Source organism: Petaurus breviceps, unplaced genomic scaffold, assembly GCF_028583685.1.
Source record: "Petaurus breviceps papuanus isolate PSGF00001 unplaced genomic scaffold, PetGlider_PUasm1.0 90925, whole genome shotgun sequence".
Taxonomy (NCBI): Eukaryota; Metazoa; Chordata; class Mammalia; order Diprotodontia; family Petauridae; genus Petaurus; species Petaurus breviceps.
This window is the reverse complement of record NW_027187380.1, coordinates 3,612,263-3,635,475: the sequence shown is the minus strand read 5'-3', so window position 1 is coordinate 3,635,475 and position 23,213 is coordinate 3,612,263. Positions and strand designations below refer to the sequence as shown.

General features: G+C 38.2%; 1 protein-coding gene and 1 pseudogene across 3 annotated transcripts in view; both read right to left on the bottom strand.

Annotated features, from left to right (window-relative positions):
* The window catches only part of CARD14 (caspase recruitment domain family member 14), a 94,461-nt gene extending 71,248 nt beyond the window's left edge, over nucleotides 1-23,213 (bottom strand). For 2 of the 3 annotated variants that reach the window (XM_069076095.1, XM_069076096.1), the window contains exon 1: nucleotides 22,921-23,211. The gene's annotated coding sequence lies outside the window, so the exon portion shown is untranslated. Of the gene's footprint in view, nucleotides 1-22,920 lie in introns of all 3 variants that reach the window. The other variant, XM_069076097.1, reaches the window with a different exon arrangement.
* On the bottom strand, nucleotides 11,241-13,954 carry LOC138152242 (cofilin-2 pseudogene; annotated as a pseudogene).

Genomic DNA, 23,213 nt, shown 5'->3' with positions numbered 1-23,213 from the left:
CCAAAATTTTTTTTTTGCCAAAAAGTGAGTGTGACCATTATATGAAATTTTTTAAAAATTGTGCTATTATTTGTCTTTTAGTTTCTGCCAGTCTCACACCAGTTTTTACTCACTGAAAACTGTCTTTCCACAGCTATTTCCATGCTGTTCAGTGACTACAATCACCTTCAGCTTGAAGCCCACAGAATAGTTTTTATATTTACTCATAATCAGAAGGAAATGATACACATTAATGTATCACTGGCAGACAAACTGTACAGTTTAGCTAGCCAGGGAAGATGCAAGTCTTACCATATCATGTGGCTTATTCATGACAGCTTTGCCTGCTCCCCACCCCAGCTCCCAATTCCCCTTGAGCCTTTGGCTCTTCATTGGGTTGAGTGACAATACTGTTAGTACTGCAGTACTCTAAACAAATCACACAAGTCGACTTTCTGAAATATACTGACAATGTAAGTGGGCTGAGAATTTTAGGCTTACAGTTCACAATGAACAAGAGATAAATGTGTATCCATATGCCACTGGTGGATACATTGCTGCTCTATTTACCTTTTAAGTGGCATGGCAAACAGAATTATACCATGCGACAATTACGCAGTCAAAGGTTATAAACCAATTTTTGGACTGAAAAAACAGTGTGTGATGATTATGCAGTTGTGACAATTATGCAGTGAAATATGGTATTCCAATGAACACTGTATATGTGGGAGAGTCAGATTTATGTCAGGGAATGTTTTGTTACCATGCCACCTTAGTAAATGCCTTTGATAAGACTCAATTGTGTCTGCTAGCTGACTACTAATGGGAAGCAAAATAGTAGGGGGATATTGTGCTATAGTGTTAGGAGTGTGTACTCACAGGGTACCCTTTGAACCTAAAAATAGTAGCCACCCAATGAGGAGTAGCTGCAGAAAGAGATGTTTCAAGTTCATTAACATTACTACAGAATTATTCATTACTACCAAAAAAAAATGTACTACTAAAAAAAAAAAAAGACTTACTTGGCCCAGGGCATTAAGATTTAAGCCACTAGGGGCCACCAGGTGGCTCAGCGAGTAAGAACACCGGCTCCAGTGTTGGGATGACCTGGATCAAATCCAGGCTCAGATACTTAGCACCACACCCAGAAATAACTGGCTGTGTAACCTTGAGCAAGTTACTTAACCCCAATTGCTTTAAAAAAGAAAAAAAAGATTTAAGCCACTGACAAGGTTTCTGGGCCACCCAAGGGCATAAAGGAAGACAGCCCATAAGGATATTGTGCCCTTCATACTCACCAGAATGTCCCATTGCCCTGTGTGAGTCCACACCCTGCCCTTCTGTTCAGATCTGTTTTCGTATGGAGATGAGAGAGACTACTGGAGCCAGTACTGTATGCTGGCTGAGGATTCTCCCATGCTATTGCTCAGAAAATCTTTTATTAACTTCTAGATGGGCTACCAGTGTCTTATTTCATTCCAATCTAGAATCTGAACTACCAGATAAGTCTGACTTAGGTCTGACCTACAACAGAGTTCATGAAATTAATATAATCTCTCATCCAATTCTGTAATCCTCTCTGGTGTAATACCACCTGAGCTGCAACAATGCTGCTTCGTGGCCTAAGTAGGCTTGGAAAGTACATGGTTTCCAACCACCTATGTTACTCATCTGAGAAAGAACTGGTGGACTCAAGGTGCAGAAAAAATGCCAATGTGGAAATTTGTTTTGATTGACTATTTTCTTTTCTTTCAATCTGGGGGAAAGGTGAAAAGAAGAGGAGAACTAGTGATAAATTACAAAAATAGCAAAAGAAAAGAGAGTCACTTGAGTTTTTTTTCCCTTAAAACCACAAAAAGGAAGAGAAGGAAAGCCAAAAGTAAGCACAGACAAGCAGGACAGCTTTGAAAGTTACATGTCAAAGTTATTATATACACCAAAAGCAAGTTATACATAAGAGAAATTTATGACTTCTTGGCAATCCTCTTTCTGTGTTCTACTTTGTACAAGACAAAGGTTCATTTTATTTTGTATTCCTTTAAATTCAGAAAAGAAAAGCACATTGTTTCTAGTAACCCTTGAGCTTTGTCTATTGTGCCTCCTCTATTGTGGCTCCAGACTCTCATTCAATTCTATGTTCCCCAGTCTCTTGACCCACCCCCTAGAGAACTGTTTGCCAATCCTAGTCTAATCCTCCTGACCTTGTATGGACTGAACCCCAGCCAAAGCCCCTGGCTTGAATTTAATAATTCCCTCCCCACTTCTTAGAATCTATAATTTATACTCCTCTCTCTGCCAGCTGCACCTTGACATAGATTGAAGACACACTGCAATACCTCTCTCCCAAGAAGTTTAGCAACAAAAAGCAATCAAATAAATAGTGCATCTATTATTACATTAATGCTGATATCTAATTAATTAATTAATATTAATTAATAGTTAATGTTGACATTCATGTTGATGTTGATAATAAGACTTTTGTTTTCTACTTTTGTTTCTGGCCTGAATTAATCATCTCCATTTTATTTAATCATCCCCTCCACTGGCCTGTCATCATTATTCTAATTAATTATAGTGATTTTGGTGGTATAGAGAAGATAAGTAGAAATAGATAGGGCAAATAGGTAATCCATAGCACTTTCTGGTTCTATGGAATCTACTGATCTACTAACCAACTATTTTTATTTAAAAATCACTACATCAAAAAAAGCAATGTTTTTATGAATCAATACATATATATTCCCAACTCAATAAACTCCAGTGGCTCCCTATTACTTTCAGGATCAAATATAAAGTCCTCTATTTGACATTTAGAGTTCTTCATAACCTGTCCGCTTCCTACCTTTCCAATCTTCTTATTCTTTACTCCCTTCTCTGAATTCAGCATTTAGACTCATCTCTGTCACACAGGACACTCCTTCTCCTATCTTAGTACCTTAGTAATTGCTGTTACCAAAACCTGGAATACATATCCTCCTCACTTTCACTATTAAATTTCCTGGCTTTCATCAAGAATGAGGTCAAATCCTACCTTCTGCAGAGTCCTTTTCATTCACCCTAGCTGCTAGTATCTTCCCTTCTGAGATTACCTTCCATCCAATCTGTATATACCTTGTATATATCTAATTGTTTGCATATTGCCTTCCCCACTAAAATATAAGCTCCTTGAGGAAAGGGTCTGTTTTTATATTCAGTGCTTGACACAATGCCTGGCACAGAGTAAGAACTTAATTTACACTTCTTGACTGATTGTGACTGACTTATGCAACCCTGGGCAAGACACAGTCTCTCTGAACCTCATTTTCCTCACCTATCAAATAAGAGTTGGACAAGATGATATCTAAATGCCCCGGCATTTCTAAATCCTATAACACTATTTAGGAGAAATGGGAAATAAATTGTCTGGAGAACATTCCCTCCTTCCTGACCCCATGTAGTTTGTCCAAGTGTCCTGAATCTTTGAGAGGCACTCACCTGGCAAAAGTTCAGATTCATCCAAGCAGCAGCTCCTTGCAGAGGGATGTAGTACAACGTCCCTTCCGCTAGAACAGCAGAGGCTGCTCTCTCCCCAGTAAAGGAGTAGAAGCAGCTTCGTAACTGGGGCTGTTGAATTTTTTCCCCTGACAAACTGCTCAGTGTAGGATAGTGGTGGGAGAATGAATGCTAGAGCACCAGGAATCTTCTGTGATACTGTGGTGAACTGACACAGATTTTTCAGTTCTTGGGACTTTCTCCAAGTCTCAAAGTCCAGTAGCCACAGAACTTTAAAGCCCAAGTCTCAAAGTCCAGTAGCCACAGAACTTTAAAGCATAAGGGAAAAAAAAACCCTAACCAGGAAATAAATTGAAAAATTTTTGGACTCATTGACATTTCCTTGCATGTTATGACTACAGAAATATCAGATGAATTTTCTTTAAAACTTTTCAGGAAAGCTGTGAATTATGGGGTACAATTAATAGCTGAGGGGTCAACAGTCTTCTGGTATCTTGGTATCATTTTTTTGAGTCTCAGATTCCCCATCAATAAAATTCTGCACCTAGAAGTGATCTAAATTCCTTTCCAGCTTCTAAATTCTATTAACATACAATTATTCACGTGAGGAATTTAACCATAGAGTCAGCAATATGGCACACTGAAGACATAAGACACATGCCAGTGCCTGCATCTAGCAGAGTAAGAGAAAACAAGAAACAGGAAGGTTGGAAGATGTTAAGAGTTTTTGAAGTGTGAAATCTATTTATGGCAATTGGTTTGCATCAGAAGATTGCTGACTGATGATCACTTCTGCTTGCTTAAGTGGAAGGCAGGGCAATTTAAGAGGGAGGAAAGAGGTTGTAATCTCTTTCCCTTGAAAAATAGTATGTAAAGTTTGCTGTGACCAGAATATTCACCTCACAGCTAGTCTGGGGCTGAGCCTCTCCACACTTAGCTCAGCTGGTGCTCAGGTAATACATACAAGCCACACAGATACACACTCTATCAATATATTTATATTATAAAAGCTGTTTCACAAATACATAGTGGCTTTTTTTGATGCTGTTTTGATTCTCTTCCTTTTCAGTCACCTTTGTGGCAGTATCACCTTTCTCTCTCTCCCTCTCTCTATCTCTCTACAGGTGTAAACCCCAAGGCCCTGTCCTAGGCCCTCTCCTCTTCTTTCCCTACTCTCTCTTGGTCATCTTATCAGATCTCATGTGTCCAATGATCATCTCTATGTAGATGACTACAAAACATAAATATCCAACAGGCCCTCATCTCTCTCCTGAATTCTAGGCCCACATATGTTCAACTACCTGCTTGACATTTCTACCTGGATGCCCCATAGGCATCTCAAACTCAATATCACTGAACTCATTGCCTTGCTTTCTAGATCCATCAGGCTTAGTAACTTCCCTCTTTCTACAGAGAAAACCATCATTCTTCCCAGTCATTCAGGTTTATAAACTCAATTAGACTCTCACTCATCTTTCACATCTAATCAGTCGCTAAGTCCTATCAATTCCCTTTTTTCAAAAGGCACACATCCATTCCCCTCTCTCCACTCACATAGCCACTATCCTAATTCAGGCCCTCATCATCTTTTATTCTGGATTACTTCAACAGCCTCCTAATTAGTCTTCCTGAATCAAGTCTCTCCTCTCTTCAATCCATCCTCTATACCAGTATTTGCAAACTTTTTTGATTGCTCACCCCTATCAGTAAAAAGAGTTCATAAGGCACCTCTAGTATATACATATTAATTTTTTATAAATTTAAGTTATATTTACTTATTTATAAATTATGCATAGTGTTTATATAATGGTTATGTGAGTTATAAAATATAAACCAAAATATATATTTTAAAGACAAAGATGAAATATTTTTAATGATGTTTATTAGTGGTGCAATGCATTTGGACATGCTTCATGAGTTTTGAAAATCTTGGTTTTAATGCTTTATGCAACATGGAAATTTGGAGCGTTGATTTCAAGTTCATTTTAGTTGCTTGATTTTAGTGACTATCATAGTTTAAAAAGATAACTGACAGAGATATGTGGATCTACATACCTCTGGGAAAAGTAACTTTGTTAGCTGTACTTACTAAATCATGATACTTATCTTTAAGTTCTTTAAAACTTCTAAGTACTTTCCCAGGAGATAATCAGCAAATCTCTATGTGATACAAAAGCTGAATGTCACTCCCTATCTCACTGCAAAGTATTGAAAAGATTCTATTATTGAAAGGACTTGGGTTTGTTTTTTTTTCTGTAAAACTAACCACATTGAAAACATCCTGTAGCACTCTGTGTACTTCTAGCCTCAACTTCTCTACTGCAAATAGCTTACTTCTGTGAATGAAGTTGATTTATGGTGCTATCTCTGTAACCTTATCCCAGAATACTTTTATTCCATTCAAAGTTGTCACTGCATTTAAGCAACTTTTCCAGGTTGCTTTTACTAAAGGAGTACTGTTCTTTAGTACAGATCTTTCCTTTAGTGGCTTACAAAACCAGTAATCTTCCTGTTTTTCATTACTGAAACAGAATCTAGCAAATTCTATGAGATGAGATGTGTTAGAAACATCTGAATGGCTAAACAAGTTGTGATACATAAATCCAACGGAAGATTATTTTGCTATAAGAAATGACAAATGTGATGAACATAGAGAGAAGCATGGAAGGATCCACATGAACTGATGCAATGTGAAGTAAGAAAAGGCAGGAAAATAACACACACAGCTATGGCAAAAATGTAAATTGAATGAATAATCACAAAAGTGAGTGTTGCAAAAGTATAAAGAACAAACTTGGTCCCTAAGAAGAGATATGAGAAATGTTTCTGCTGGATTTCTTAGTTGAACTGTTGGGGCCTACTCCTCTCCACAGCTCTACTTTTAATTGCCAGAGTTAATTACCAGTCAACAAGTCAGTCAGCAAACTTACCATATGTCAGACACTATGCAAAGATACAAAGATAGGAAAACTATGTTTCTTGACCTCAAGGAACTCAATTCTAATGGGGGTCCAACAACATGGAAAAATTGTACATCCAAAATTTATTCAGTGTGAATAGAAGGTAATCTCAGAGGGAAGATATCAATTGCTTAGATGAGAAGGGAAAATATTTCAAGCATGGAGGAGTCAGTGAAAAGGTACCTAAGGAGAGTCACATTTGAGGAGTAGCAAGAAGGTGCTGAATTGTACAGTAATGGTGAGGAATAAAGTGTAAGAAGACTAGAAAGGTAGGAAGGGGCAAGATTGTGAATGGCTTTAAATGCCAAGCAAATATTCAATACTGGAAATAATAAGGGAGTCACTGGAATTTATTGTATAGCATGTTTGGGGGGAGGGGGTGACTTGTTCAGACCCACAGTTTAGTAAAACCACTGGCAGCTGAATGAATGATGAATTAGAATGGGGAGAGATTTGAGGCAGGGAGACCAACCAAAATGCCAAGGCAATAGCCTGGGTATGAGATAACTTTGTCCGTGGAGCTCAGGAGACATATAAGGGAGACATTATGAAGGCAGAAATGACAAGACATCAACTATTGGACATGTGGCATACATGCCAGTGAATGTGCAAGTCTGGCACTCTTGACAGGAACAGCAAAGTTGACAAAGGGAAGTTTTAGTGGCTGGTGAGGAGGAGGAGGAGGAGATAATGATTTCTTCTTTAGTCACTTTGAATCTATAGAACATCTGGTTCAAGAAGCTCAAAAAGTAGTTGGTGATGGGAGACTGGATTTCAGGATAGAAACTAGCACTGGCAATTTGGATCTGAAAATCATTTTTACAAAGATTATAATTAAAACCAATAGCAAAACTATAGAAAGAGAAGAGAATAGAGCTTAGGACAGACCTTAGAGGACACCAAGATAGTTTTATGGTTTGTGGGCATGACTTTGGTAAAGATCCAGCAAAGAAGAGTGAGAAGGAATGGTCAGGCAGATATGAAGAGAATGAAGATAAAAAAGTAAGAATAGAAAGTATTCATGAGAAGCATGTGAACAAAAGAGTCAAAGGCTGAAGAGATGCCAAAAAGGATAAGGATTGAGAAAAGGGCCCTATTTGTGTCAATTAAGAGGTCTTTGCTATCCTATCAGTATAACAGCCTGAACAGCTGAACGGCAGAGTGACTGGCTGGTCTACAGCAGTAATTCTATAAATTACAATTCTAGAAAAATTCTAAAGTTCACCCCCACACCAAATAACAATCAAGAAATCTGATGATCAGCTATAGTAAACGACATCTTCTACACCAGAACCTCACAAAAAATCAACTATAAGCCGAGGGATCAGAGAATTCTCTGAAATTGAGTGCCAGCAAGAACTGAAGGAGAACACTTGTAGTTCGCAAAGCTCTGTATAGAGAAGCAGCAGAAATTGAGAGCTCCCTGAGAAAGCTCCAGGATATGGATGTTGATCGCAGTGAACCAGTGAAATGCTGTCCAGCTCAATACCACAACACTTAGACCAGGACAGCCAAGATTCAGGGTTTCCAAGATCAGTAATACAATGTCCTAAGATGAGAGGGACTTGAAGATCCAGTGCTCTCAACCTCAAAGATACAGATAGGCCTAACCTCTGGAGGTAGAGAACAGCATAGGAACTCAGGGTAGCATCAAGGAGGACCAACCACCCCACCTAAAAATGCAACAAGGGGCAGAGTCTGGCACCTGGCACCAAGCTTCAATTTAGGAACTAAAGCTGGGGAGATGAACAAATCAAAGAAACAATGATCAATTTTAAAAATTATTGTAAGTCTGACTGCATAAAAACTATAAGCAAGAATCAATGGGGAAAATCAGATTTTTCACAAGGATTACATAAGTACCCTAAGGGGGAAAAAATGAAGTGAAAAAAAGAAATAAAACCTCTGTTGGAAATAATTGGAAGGAGAATAAGTAACTTAGGAGAGAAAGTGGTAAGTTTTACTCAAGTAATTAACTCCTTGAAAACTAGAATACTGTAATCTCAATAGAAATCAATGGCTGCCTGAGGCAAAGAGAAATATTAGAAAAAATAAACAGATTAAAAAGGAGAGAAAATTATATAAATATGTTAACAACTGATCCAGAAAGAGATCACAGAGAGATCATTTAAAAATAATTCAAATTCCTGGAAAGACATGATTTTTTTTGGTTTTGTTTTTAATTAATTTGTTTGTTTACTTCTAGTACAATGGAGGGGAAGAATAGGAAGGCAAAAGGGAATGGGTCAACCTTATTCCCATTGAATTTGGCTTGAGGAGGGAATGAAATACACACTAAATAGGCTATCTTACCCTCCAGGAGAGTAGGGGGGAAGGGGATGAGAGGGGGGATGATGGAAGGGAAGGCAGGCTGGGGGGGGAGGGAAGTTGGAATCACCCACTTTTGAAAAGGGATGGGATCAAAGTAGAGAACAGAACAAGTGGGAGGTGGGATAGGAAGGAGGGAAATATAGTCAGTCTTTTACAATATATCTACTATGTTAATGTTTTGCATTAGCTACACATGTACAATCTATATTGAACTGCTTATCTTCCCAGTAAGGGTGAATGACAAGGGAGGAAGGGAATGAACCTGGAATTCAAAGTTTTAAAACCAAATACTCAAATAAGTAAATATATTATTATTATTATTAATACTATTTTACATGTAATTGGGAAATAAGATATACAGGCACTGGGGCATAGAGATCCACTGGAAAAGTCAAAAGGGGTATGGGAGAAAATATGGGAGAGAGCAGATTGGAGGAGGGGATATCCTGTGGGACTGCTACTTTGGGGCAGTGGGTAGGGGAAAAACGGGGAGAAAATTTGTAACTCAAAATCTGGTGGAAATGAATGATGTAAATTAGAAATTAATAAAGCATTTGAAAAAAATAAATGAAATGGGCACACTAGAGGAAAAAATGGGGAAAGAAATGAGAATTATGGGAGAAAGGAAAGAAAATTAACAGGTTGACACAAGAAGTATAAAACCTTACCAAAGGGGCAGCTAGGTGGCGCAGTGAGAAGAAGTGCTGGCCCCAGAACTGGGAGGACCTGGGATCGGTTCCAGCCTCAGATACTGAACACCCACACAAAATAACTGGCCTTGTAACCTTGGTCAAGTTACTTAACCCCAATTGCTTTAAAAAAACAAAAAAAAACCTTACCAAAGCATCAAACTCCCTGATAATTAGAATAGAACAAATAGATAAGGCCTCTATCAGACAACTAGAAACATTAAAACAGTCAAAAGGTTGAAAACATAGGGGGAAAAGTAACATATTCATTTATAGCAGTTCTTTGTGTGGTGACAAAGAATTGGAAATTAAGGCGATGCCCATCAGTTGGGGAATGGCTGAACAAGCTGTAGTATATGATATGTTTGTGCAAAAAGAAATGACGAGCAGAACAACATTTTCACTAATTGATTTAAAAAATAAAGTGAGCAGAACCAGAACATTGTACACAGTAAGAGTAGTATTGTATAATGATCAACTGTGAATGATTTTACTATTCTCAGCAATACAATGATCTAAGACAATTCCAAAGGACTCATGATAAAAAATGCTATCCACCTCCAGAGAAAGAACTGATGGAGTCTGAATGCAGATTGAAGCATAGTATTTTTCACTTTCTTTATTTCTGTGTTTTTTTTCCTTTATGTCTGCCTTTTTTCCACAACATTGCTAATGTGGAAATATGTTTTGCATTTTTACATATGTATAAGCTATATCAAATTGCTTACTATCTCAAGGAAGGAGGAGGTAATGGAGGGAAAGAGATAATTTGGAATTCAAATTTTTTTTAAATGAATATAAAAATTGTCTTTACATATAATTGGGGAGAAAATAAAATATTATTTTTTGAAAAGGAAAGAAAATGTAATGCATTTCATAGCCATAACAACTGATCTAGAAAACAGAACAAGCAAAGATCATTTAAAAATTGCTGGACTACCTGAAAGCCATGACCAAAAAAATAACATAAATACCATATTTCAAGAAACCATAAAAGAAAACTGACCAGATCACTCAGAATCAAATGGCAAAAGGAAAATTGGTCACATGTTGGTCACCTCCTGAAAGAAACCCCGAAAAGATAGTTCTCTGGAATATCATAGCCAAAATCCAGAGCTTTTAGATCAAAGAAAAAAATTGCTGCAATCAGCCAGAAAAAAAGAATACAAGTACTGAAGAGCCACAGTCATAATCACAGGTGATTTAGCAGCCATTAATATATAAAAGAGCAGAGAGTCTAGAATATAATATTCTAGAAGGCAAAGGATATAGGCTTACGATCTGTAACTTACCCAGCAAAACTTAGCATAGTCCTACAAAGGATAAAAAGGATTTTTTTTAATGAAATAAAGGAATTCCAAGCATTCTTGATAGAAAGACCAGAGCCGCATAGAAACTTTAAAAGGCAAACACAGCAGTTGAATGAAACATACAAAGGTAAACATTAGTAAGCAATCATATAGAACTAAATAAGAATAAACTGTTTCTATTTTAATATGGGAAGATTATATGTGTGTCCTTTCAGAGCTCTATCATCTTTTTTTTTCTTTGTAAAAACTCCTTAATATATATATATTTTTTTTTTTAAAGCAATAGGGGTTAAGTAACTTGCTCAAGGTTACACGGCCAGTTATTTCTGGGTGTGGTGCTGAGTATCTGAGCCCGGATTTGATCCAGGTCATCCCAACACTGGAGCCGGTGTTCTTACTCGCTGAGCCACCTGGCCGCCCCTAATATATATATATTTTTTAAACAAGCCACAAGTTTTATTGCAATGTGGCCAAATTTTGTGGGGGTGGGGAATTTGTTCTCAAAAACAATGTTCCATTTAAGGCTCTTTTCATACAGAAATTGCCATTATAACATCATTCAAAATATCCTTAGTGCTGCAAGACTCACATGGTAAACACTTAACTCTTACTCCTGTAATGTACATTCAATGGAAAATAAAAAGGCATTAACAACTACTTCATTTAAGAAGATATGTAGATAACAGGAATGAACACCAAGGTACAATAATAATTTGATGACAGTTATGATAACTTAATTGGTATTCCTTTTTGAAGGGGACAACCTCATCACATAAAAGTGCTTTCAATGCACAGCTACACATATGAATATATATGCACATATATGTATATGTGTGTATATATACACACGTATTTGTATATATATGCACTGTCATGTCACAACTGGCGTGCTAAAGGCAGGTTAGGTGTACAAAGCACAAGAACTTCAGGAACTGCAATCAAGTGCAACTCTAATAGTGAATAAAGTTTAGCATCTGACCAGGGGATCATACTTTCAAGGCATTCAATTAGCTTAACCCTTTGCAGTTTTCTAAGTTATTCATATTGACTACCATATTCATCTTAGTCCTGCAAAGGATGCATATAATGCCATTTGTTTTGGTTAAAATGTGATGTGAAGGCATTCCTTGGGTTCTACATATAACTACCAGGATGAAACAGTCTAATATATCGGGGAATGGCTGAACAAACTGTAGTATATGATATGTTTGTGCAAAAAGAAATGACGAGCAGAATAAGATTTTCACTGGTAGGCTGCTTAAATTACTGATTTCTTTCTGTTTTCTGGGAAGGTATGGTAAGGGACAAAAACCTAACACTATTCTAACTGATGGAGTTACAGAAATGGAAATTACTTCCAGATAGCACTTCACAGGTCTTCCTTCAAGTGAAACTACTACATTGCCTCCCAATTTCTCTCCAAGTGTTGAATGATCCTTAATATCACCCAAGCCATTTACTTGCCACTCATGTTTAATAACTGTACATTTCTTTTTAATGGCATCTTTAGAACTAGCATGAATCATCTTGCTTTTTAAAGGTTCACATTCAGGACTCCAGAATATAAAAACTAGGTCTTCTTCCTTAGATTCTTTTTTCTCATATGTGGCATCATACAAAGCATACAGGTATTCATTCAGAGGTAGCAACTTCACAAAAGATGTATAGGGGTCGTCTACAGTATCACCAGTGTCACCCACCAAGATCTGCTTTGCTTCCTCTACAATTATTTGTTATTTGTCATCCCTCAAACAGGAGAGAATTGCTTTCTTTCTTTTTATCTCCTCTTGTGTAGAAGATTTCCTTACTTTCATGTTATTAAAAACTTTGATTACTTCAGGGACGGTAAAGGCTGTGGCGGCAAATCCTCACTCAGTGGCACTAGAGAGAACTCCTTAATATTAAAACATGAGAATCTTAACTCTTCTGTGTACCCAGTTCTCTATAGTATTTTCTACCTTGGTTTTTAATTTTTTTAATGTAAATAATATTTTGTTTTTCTCAATTACATGTAAGACAATTTTCAACAGTTTTTATAAGATTTTGAGTTCCAAATTTTTCTCCCTCCTCCTTCCTCCCCCCTCTCCAAGATGGCAAGCAATCTGATATAGGTTATACATGTGCAATCATGTAAAACATATTTCCGCCTTAGTCCCTGTTGCGAAAGAAGAAACAAAAGGAAAAAAAAACATGGAAAAAATCAAGTAAGCAAAAATAGCATGCATCAATTTGCATTCAGATTCCATCAGTTCTTTCTCTGGGCGTGGATAGCATTCTCCATCATGAGTCTTTTGGAATTATCTTGGATCATTGTATTGCTGAGAAGAGCCAAGTTAAGAATAGCTGATCATCATACTATGTTGCTGTTATTGACTACAATGTTCTCCTCAGAGCCCTATCATCTTAAAGGAGTCATAGAAGGAATCTTATTAGGGAGTCTGGGCATAATTCTGTTATGTTTTTATGATCTTAAAAGAAGAATGTAAAGGGAGATGAAAATAAATACACTAGTGGGGAAGAAAGGAGGAAAAATGAGGAGACTCATATCACAGAATGAGGATATACAAGTAGAAGTCTATACAAACTAGGAGGAAGGGATGGGGTGAGGGAGTAATGACCCATGAACCTCATTCTCATTTGAAATCAAAGGAGAGATGACCACACACACACAAAGTGGGGAACAGAAATACATTTTATTCAATAGGGAAATATGAGAGGAAGGAGAGAAAAAAAAAAGGGAAACAAGGGAGAGGATAGATTAAGGGAGGGGCTAATCCCAAGCAAAACAACCTCTAAGGACACACCCCTGTGCACTTGCAATTATGGTACATCAATGCGATGGAATTCTATTGTGCTGTAAGAAATGATAAAGGTGATGGTTTCAGAAAAACCTAGGATGACTTGCAGGAACTGGTACAGAGTAAGGTGAGCAGAACCAGAAGAACAACATATACAATAACAACAATATTATGCACAACTTTGAAAGATGTAGGAATTCTGATCAATGCAATGACTGATCATTCCAAAAGACTCATACATATTGTTCACTTCCTGATAAAAAGATGATGTACTCAGAGTATAGATTGAGACACATTTTTTTGGACAGTCATACAGGGATTTGTTTTGCTTGATTTGATAAGGCCAGTGTTTCTTTGATGGAACTTCTTTCCTCCTACCTACAATGTGGGAAGGCTTTATCTAAAAAAAAAAAAAAAAACAGAGCTTCTTCCTCCCTGCTGCCTCCTCTAATTGGCCCTGGCTTCCCTGACATAGCTGCTTCTCTGCTCCCACTCCACAATCCTCAGCCTACATGGGTTAAGCTCAGAACAAATCTGCCTCTGTGACCTAACTGGCCTCACTCTCCAGGTTCCTGGTCATCCAAAGACATAAAAATTACCAACCAAGTAGAGTCAAGGCCTCTCAGATTTGGCAGGTGCGCACAACCCCTCAAATCACCATATCCTAATGATCTGCTGTTTGGAAGTTTATAAATGCCAGTGTGCTTTTGTTGAACATCTCTCCTGTGTGAGAGCAAAGTAAATCTCTCTCTTTTTTTTTTTGCCTATGATTCAATGACTTACTAGTTCCTCATTTTGTCTCAAATAGAAGCTGAACTAAGAGAATGCTGGTTTTAGAGCCACACCTCCAAAACTTGACTATACAGGGTCTTTGTTTTTCTTCCTTTGTCAGTTGGGAAAGAGAAGATAGATTTTCATTGATTGAAAAAATAAAATTTCATTTTAAAAACAAGTCACTGACAGTCAAAAATGGGAAATTGACAGCATAATCACTGACACCAATTATAATTTTATGACATCAATTTTAAGAAGTTTAATTTAACTAATTACTACAACATGTAGACTACAATATGAAAAAAAGGAAGATGGACAATTTCTGAGTATCAGCTTTTCAAAGTAGAAAAAAGTAATGGAAAAGTAGTGAAGGCTAAAAGTAGTTTAAAGAAAGCTTGTCAAGAAATCCAACTAAACAAAGTCATCACAAAGGTATTCAAGGAAGAAAACAGATGGAAGACAACAAATGGGAGAAAAATACAAAGATTTTTAAAAGTTATTTTTAGCAAATTGTCAAGGACAGTGGAAACACCAATCCTGAACTCAGGAGTATGCTGGTAAATATTTAACAATGAACTCTCTGACAAAAAAAAAAAGTACCAACAATGCACTTTCAAGTTTAATCTTAATTATTAACATTTTCTCGATTACTTTCTTAAGACTAAACAATCAATAAAACAATAAATACTGATTTGTACCATTTACAGATTTTCATGGTGTAAATACTGACTCTGAAAATGTAACAATTGGCTCTTGACAGCCAATCGGAGCTGCCTTCAGCACACCCCTCACTGAACTTAATATCACAGTCCTAGACAAATACACAAGGGAGAGAAAAATGACCAAGGAGAGCAAAGACAGGAAAAGCAGCCAGAGAGGACCAAGTGTATGTAGAGGAAAGAAGTATTGGTGACACAAATGTGAAGGCATTGAGGGATCATAGGATCTCTCTAAAGGAGAGAAAATACTAAAGGAATGGGGTAGAGTGGGGGAGGGAAGAAGAACCTAAGATATTATTAATACCAAAAGTCAAAAAGAACAAGAGAATATTAATAATTCCCAACTTATATACATATTCTTCCTTTTACAAAATCTCTATAAGTTACCTGTACATGAATCAAAGGTGATGAAGAAGGAAATAGATGATCTTCAATAGTGAACCTTATTATTTTTTTTTTGGAGGGGGAAAGGCAGGGCAATTGGGGTTAAGTGACTTGCCCAAGGTCACATGGCTAGTAAGTGTTAAGTGTCTGAGGCTGAATTTGAACTCAGGTCCTCCTGATTCCAGGGCCGGTACCCTATTCACTGCATCACCTAGCCACCCCATGAACCTCATTTTTAAAGGACTAAAAGATGTAAAGAAAATAAGATCTCACTTATACCTGAAATCTACTTTCAGAAATTCATTATTTTGCTTTCAATTAGGTTTTTCCATATCCTTTTAGTCCTCATGGAAAATATGAATACTTTTTAGAGCAATAAGATTGAGATCTGAATTCAGATCCCACCCCAGACATAAGACACTTGCTAGCTGTGTGACTCTGGGCAAGCTACTTAAGCGTTACCTGTATCATATTCCTTATTTGTAAAATGGGGATAACAATAGAATCCATCTCTCAGAGTTGTAGTGAGGATCAAATGACATAATACTTGCAAGGTACCTTGCAAACCTTAAAACTACCTATATAAATGCTAGCTATTATTGGTTTTATTCCTGATGAGATGGGGACTAATTCTGCCTTCTAGGCAGGGTGGACAGTAGCTGTTTGGATTAGAATGCCAGGGATCTTCGGTTTAGGAAATTGTTTATATTGATTATTTTGTAGAGTACTGCCTTTCTTCAAGAACTTGGGGACCAACCAGTTGCTATGCTAGCAGATACAAGTCAAGATTTACAGTTTAGGTACTAAAAAATGGCATCTAGGACAGTGTCCAGTCTTCTAAATGGAACAGTACCCATGGAAATTTCTGTGTAAATACCCTCCCAGGTTTGGGTAAGTAGCAGGATGTTTCTGAATTTGGGACATTGCTGTTTGTCCACAGCCTCCTAAGTTTCATTCATGTCAGTTAGTTCTTCATTCCAAAAAACACTTTTAGAACTTAAAGCCAGGAGAGATGTGACCATGGATAAATTGACTCTTTGAAGATCAACATTTTTGTTGGCAAAACTGAGATAATAAGAGGTATATTCCCAATCTCATAATGTTTTTGTGAAGATCAAATGAGATAATTTATGTAATATACTTCACAACTTAAAAAAAACCCACTTCCAGACCAAGTTAGCTTTGTTAACCATAACTGACACCTGTGATAACCTGAAAATTGTTTTCCTGGACATACAGAACTCTCCAGGGAGATCCACCTTGCCCATCAGGTGGACATCTCTACATCAGGATGTCTCATAGGCATCTCAAACACAACATGTCCAAAATGGAAAGAAAACCTGATCAGGTAAAAGTGAATTGTTTTACTTACATAGTCTCATTCTACTCGCTTCCCAACTCCAGTGCTTTTCACATGATCCCATTCCTTTGAACTCATTCCTCATCAAAACCACACTACTTGGGGTGGGTAGGTGGCGCAGTGAGTAAAGCGCCAGCCCCAGAGTCAGGAGCACCCGAGTTCAGTTCCAGCCTCAGACACTTAACACCCACACACACAAAACTAGCTGTGTAACCTTGGGCAAGTTACTTAACCCCAATTGCCCTCCAAAAGGCAAAAAACAAAACAAATAAACAAAAAACCACACTACTTCTATTGAGGGAGCTACTATCATTCCCCAATATACCTTTCCAGGTTTCTATACCTTTCTCCCCTCCACACAGTCTGCTCACTAACAAATTCACTCTTCCAAATGTTCGTTATATACAGCATTGCACTTCCTAACTCAATGCCTTTGAACTAGCTATTCCTCCATGCCTACAATGCACTCCCTAGATACTTCCACTTCTTAGAAGCCCTAATTTCCTTCAAGGCTTAACTGCTGCATTTTTTTCTTTGTATGTCAGCTAACATCACCAAGAACTTAATAAATGATTGTTGATTAAGCAATCATTTCTTGGGTCAAGTTCTACAACTAAGTCCTTCTTTTCTTCCTTTTCCCATAAAGTCAAACTTGTGGAATTGAACCAAATTAAATCAATTCAATCAAAGAAGGAAATAAATGTTGCACTCTGCTGGTAGTATGAGGCTAAGGAAAGTTTAGGTATTAATGGCCCATAGTTAATTCCTGTGCTGATATTTCATGAGGGTTAGGGGATCAAAGCTTCCCATCCTCTATAATCCCTCTTAATACTGAGCTATAGTGTCAATAGTAGCAATAAAATAACAATAATGACAATATTGATATTTATATAGTGCTTGAAATTTGGCAAACACTAGAGGATCCTATTGGGTAAGATAGATTTCTATTCCCAACTCTGTGTGTGTGTGTGTGTGTGTGTGTGTGTGTGTGTACATTTTCCCTTTTTGAACCAATTTCATTGAGACTGAAGTACAAGCATTGCCCATCTACCCCTATTTTGCCCACCATTATAAAAATTCTTCCCTGTGTACCTCCTTTATGTGAGAAAATTTGCCCCATTTTACCTCTTTCTTCCTCCTTGCCCCAGGGCATTCCTCTTTCTCACCCCTACATTCTTTTTTTTTTAGATCATCCCAACATAATTGACTCATACCCATGCCATCGGTCTATGCAGACACATTCTAACCGCTGTAATAATGATAAAGTTCTTAAGAGTTACAAGTATCCTCTTCCAATATAGGAGTGTAAAAAGTAAACATTGAGTCCCTTATAATTACTCTTTCATGTTTACCTTTTAATGCTTCTCTTGAGTCTTCTGTTTGAACGTCAAATTTTCTATTCAGTTCTGGCTTTTTTTTTTTTTTAACAGAAATGCTTAGAAGTTCTCTATTTCATTATATATCCATTTTTTTTTACCTGAAGGATTATATTCAGTTTTGCTGGGTAGATTATTCTTGATTGTAATCCTAACCCTTTTGCTCTCCAGAATATCATATTCCAAGCCTTCCTCTCTTTTAATACAGAAGCTGCTAAATCTTGCGTGATCCTGACTGTGAGTCCATGATACTTGAACTGTTTCTGTCTGCTTGCCATATTTTCTCCTTAACCTGGGAGCTCTGGAATTTGGCTATAATATTCCTGGGAGTTTTCATTTTGGGATCTCTTTCAGGAGGTGACTGGTAGAGTCTTTCAATTTCTATTTTACTCTCTGGTTCTAGGATATCTTGGCCATTTTCCTTGATAACTTCTTGAAAATGGGGTCTAGACTCTTGTTTTGATCATAGTTTTCAGATGGTACATTAAGTCTTCATTTATCTGTCCTGATCTATTTTCCATGTCAGTTGTTCTTCTGATGAGATATTTCACATTTCCTTCTTTTTCTTATTTTGATTTTGTTTTATTGTTTCCTGAAGTCTCATGGAGTCACTAACTTTCATTTGCCCAATTCTAATTTTTTTAAAATTATTTTCTTTGGGGCGGCCAGGTAGCACAGCGAGTAAGAGCACCAGCTCCAGTGTCAGGATGACCTGGAGATCGAATCCCCGGCTCAGACACTCAGCACCACACCCAGAAATAACTGGCCATGTAACCTTGAGCAAGTTACTTAAACCTGATTGCTTAAAAAAAAAAATTATTTTCTTCAGTGAGCTTTTGTACCTCTTTTTCCATTTGCTCAATTCTAATTTTTTTTTTAAAGCAACTGGGATTAAGTAACTTGCTCAAGGTTACACAGCCAGTTATTTTGTGTGGGTGCCAAGTATCTGAGGCCCGAACCAATCCCGGGCCTCCCGACGCCAGGGCCAGCACTCTTACTCACTGCGCCACCTGGCCACCCCGCTCAATTCTAATCTTTAAGGAGTTCTTTTCTTCAGTGAATTTCTGTGCCTCTTTTACCATTAGACCAATTTTGTTTTTTAAGGTAATAATTTTCTTCAGTATTTTTGGTGCCTCTTTTACCAAGCTGCTAATTCTCTTCATAATTCTCTTGCATCACTCTCATTTCTTTTCCCATTTTTTCTCTACCACTTTTATTTCTTTGAGTACACCTTCCAGGAATTCTTTTTAGACTTGGGTCCAATTAGAATTTTTCTTTGACACTTTTTAAAAAATAGCTGTTGTCATATTGTTGTCATCTAAGTTTATGTCTTGGTCTTCCTTGTCACAGTAGTAGCTTTTATAGGCAAGCTCTTTTTGTGTTGTTTGCTCACTTTTTCAGCCTATTTCTTCATTGTGAATTTAATGTTAAAGTTGGGCTCTGCTCATGTGGGGGGGAGGGGCATACTGTGCCAAGCTTTAAGGGTTTTCATGCTCTATTTTCAAAGTTAGTTCTGAGGATCTGCAAGTTTTCAGTGCCTCTTAAGGTAGTTATCCTAAGAGAGGTGTGGTCATTGCTCTTCTGTGTCCTAGTCTTTACCCTGGAAGGGCCCCTGCTCCACTATAGCCACAAGTACTAGTGCTCCTCTGGTCCCCTGCTCTCCTGTAACTACCAGTGCTAGCCCTCTTATTTGCCTTAGAACTGAGAGCAGGGCCCCTCCTTCCTTATGATTGATCACCAGCATTCCTCTCCTTCCTGAAACTGTGACCCAGAACTGCTTATGTGCAATAGTTGTCAATCAGTCTTACCCAGTGCCAGCAAAGGGTCCCTGTTATCTCTTTCTGACCAGTTGTCTGATCCCCCCCAAACTTCCCCTCCCCAATATCTCCAGGCTGAGAGTTCACAAAGCTGGGGCTCCTGCTGCTGTGGCTGCCTGTAAGTCTACCACTGGTGCTCCTGTCCTGTTCTAGGCCTACCTCCACCCCAGTGTTGTAGACCTCTCTTGAGGACTTCTTAAATTGTCTTTGGCTGGAAAATGTCTCCTTCTAACCTTCTGTTGGTTTTGCTGCTCTAAAATTTGTTTTGAGGCTATTTTAAAGTTGTTTGGAAAAGGAATGTTGGGAGAGTTTAGTTGGGTTCCGCCTCTACTCTGCCATCTGGGTTCCACCTGTTGTTTGTTGTTGCTCAGTCCTGTATGAATCTTTGTAGACCCATTTGGGGTTTTCTTGGCAAAGATACTGGAATGGTTTGCCATTTCTTTCTCTAGCTCATTTGACAGATGAGGAACCTGAGGCAAACAGCATTAAGTGACTTGCCTACGCCACAGGGCTAGTAAGTGTCAGAGGCCAGATTAGAACTCAGGAAGATGGATCTTCCTGAATCCAGTCCTGGTGCTCAACCCACTGTACAGCCTTGTTGCTGGAAGAGATTATTGCAATAGCCTCCTACTTGATCTCCCTGCCTTCAGTCTCTCTCTCTCTAGTACTGCCAAAATAATTTTCCTCACACATGTATAAGAGTGGAATTCCTTTGATAATTCCACCCTACTTTAGAAGTAATTAAAAAGGGTGGCTAGGTGGCGAAGTGAGTAAAGCGCCGGCCCCGAAGTCTGGAGAACCTGAGTTCGGTTCTGGCCTCAGACACTTAACACCCACACACACACAAAAAAACTAGCCGTGTAACCTTGGGCAAGTTACTTAACCCCAATTGCCCTCCAAAAGGCAAAAAAAAAAAGTAATTAGAAGATAAGAACACTTCTTTATTATATTAACCAATCAGAATTAGTTGTGAACAAGACCTGGATCAATAAAAGGCTTTGGATAAGGAATCTGTATAAAATAAATGAAGAGCTATCAGAGAGATCCTAAGGGTCTGGCAGTGGAAAGGAATAAATGGGAATATTCATAACCAAGCTGGAAAGAAATGACTGCTCAGGGGTAGACAGTGAAAAGAAAAATAAAAGGTAGGCTTGGACTGTGACAGAAGGGAGATCAGCAAGGAGGGCCATTGGCCTTGCAAATATTCAGACCAGAAGACTGTAGGATTGCCACCATTGAAACCACCTACTCCAGGCCTGAGGACCTGAGGACCTTTTCCAAGAAAAGGTCTGTTTTTTTCACCAGCTTCCCCTGGTTGTGCCTGGCTATCAATAGACACTATTAATTATTATCTACTGCTCCAAACGTTTCTGGTCATCTGGATTTTGCCTCAACCACAAAGAGGGTTGACTGGAAATAGATATAAATATAAAGGATAGAACCAAACATTTACCTAAATGTTAAAATGTTAGGAATTTTCCTAGCTGAAAGCTTGGTGTGGTTGTGAGTGTACTTCTTTTAATATGAAACAAAACTGCTAATACAATAGAATAGGTAGCCACAGACCTTAGATGCCATTACATTACTGCCAGGCTTAAAAACAAGCTAATTATTGTAATGGTATTACAGATCTGATCATATCACTCCCCTTCTAAATTGTGAGGGTCTTAATCTGGATAAGTTATTTCATCAACTCTCCAAACCTCCTAGTCTACTACAGTTATAGCACACCCTTAGTTTGACTTATCACCACCCTGTCCCCCTTTTTCAGTGACACACCATTTCAAGGACGCTGCAAAAACTCCATACTGAAGCCAACTTAGTGACTGATGAGTCTTTGCTGTAACCTCCACATTATGAGAAGATTCAGACTCACTGTTCACTCTCCACTCCCAGTTCATCCTCTAGCCTGGATCCCTGAGTACAATGACAAACTATCTGAATTCATTTCCAGCCCATCAGATCTTCCCATCCTAGTAATTCTGAACCCCCTGATGTCATTGTACAAGTGCCATTCTCTTCCCCACTCCCCCCCATTCTCTGGTCTTGTTTCTATCTCCAACCCCTTCTTAACCCATAATGCCCCCATTCAATATTTAACAACTCCTTCCACTGTGCTCTTTAGAAAGCCTGCTCCATAGACAACAAACTTGCTTTCATCTTGTCATTTCTCACTCCTTCCATCTTCTTGTACTCTCTGAGATGTGGCTCCCTCCTGATGACACAGCCCCCCTGGCCACTCTTTCCAGCACTAGTTACATCTTCACTCATACCCTGATTCACTAGGGGAATTTAAATAATCCTTACTCTCCACTGGTTCTCCCTTTACCACCATCACTCAGTAACCTCTCCTCCCCTGAGGTTCATTAATCCATATTTATCACCCAAACAAGATTCTGGTAGCTGTATCCATAAGAGAACTCTCCTTCCTTCCTCTTCTTTGGCTGAGAGAAGGCTTGAGTCAACTTCATTTGGCAGGACCTGGCGTGTTGGTATTTTGGGGTCTTCAGCACCCCTAACCCTATACCTCAACATTTTATGCTTCCCTTATGTCTATAATAATATCCTCTTAACAACCTCAGGACCCAGAACTATGTTCTCCCTACTCACACACATATATAAATAAAAGAGACAATATGGGGATATTGTCTCCTTTCCTGTATACAAATCAGTCATAATTTTTGTTGGCAAAACTGAGACAATAAGAGGTATATTCCCAATCTCATAAGGTTTTTGTGAAGATCAAATGAGATAATTTATGTAATATACTTCACAACTTAAAAAAAATCAGTCATTCCTCCTAGAGGAGGAAAATTCCTCACTTATAGACTCTGCTACCTCCCTGTTCCTGAGAAATATCCCTCCACTACCCCCTGCCATCATTCTCCTTCTTAACCCCTACCACTCCCCCATGACCCTCAGATGTACTACCTGTTCTTAAAGGCACAGGTTCTGAATATTTGTTCTCCTCGTTGCACTGAAGACACGAATATGAATGAGACCTGGGACGAGAGAGTGTTGCCCAGACAGCTGTGGAAAAGCAGGTTTGACTGGCATATCAGCTTTGTCTCCAGAAAAACCAGGGCAGAAATTCTCCTGATAAAATCCCAAAACATGGCACAGGTTGTCTTGTCATCACATGGGCCATGGCAGCTTGTTTGGGAGCTGCTAACTGAGGACAATCATATGAGGGGAACAGTGAGAAAAGGTGACATGCTGGTACC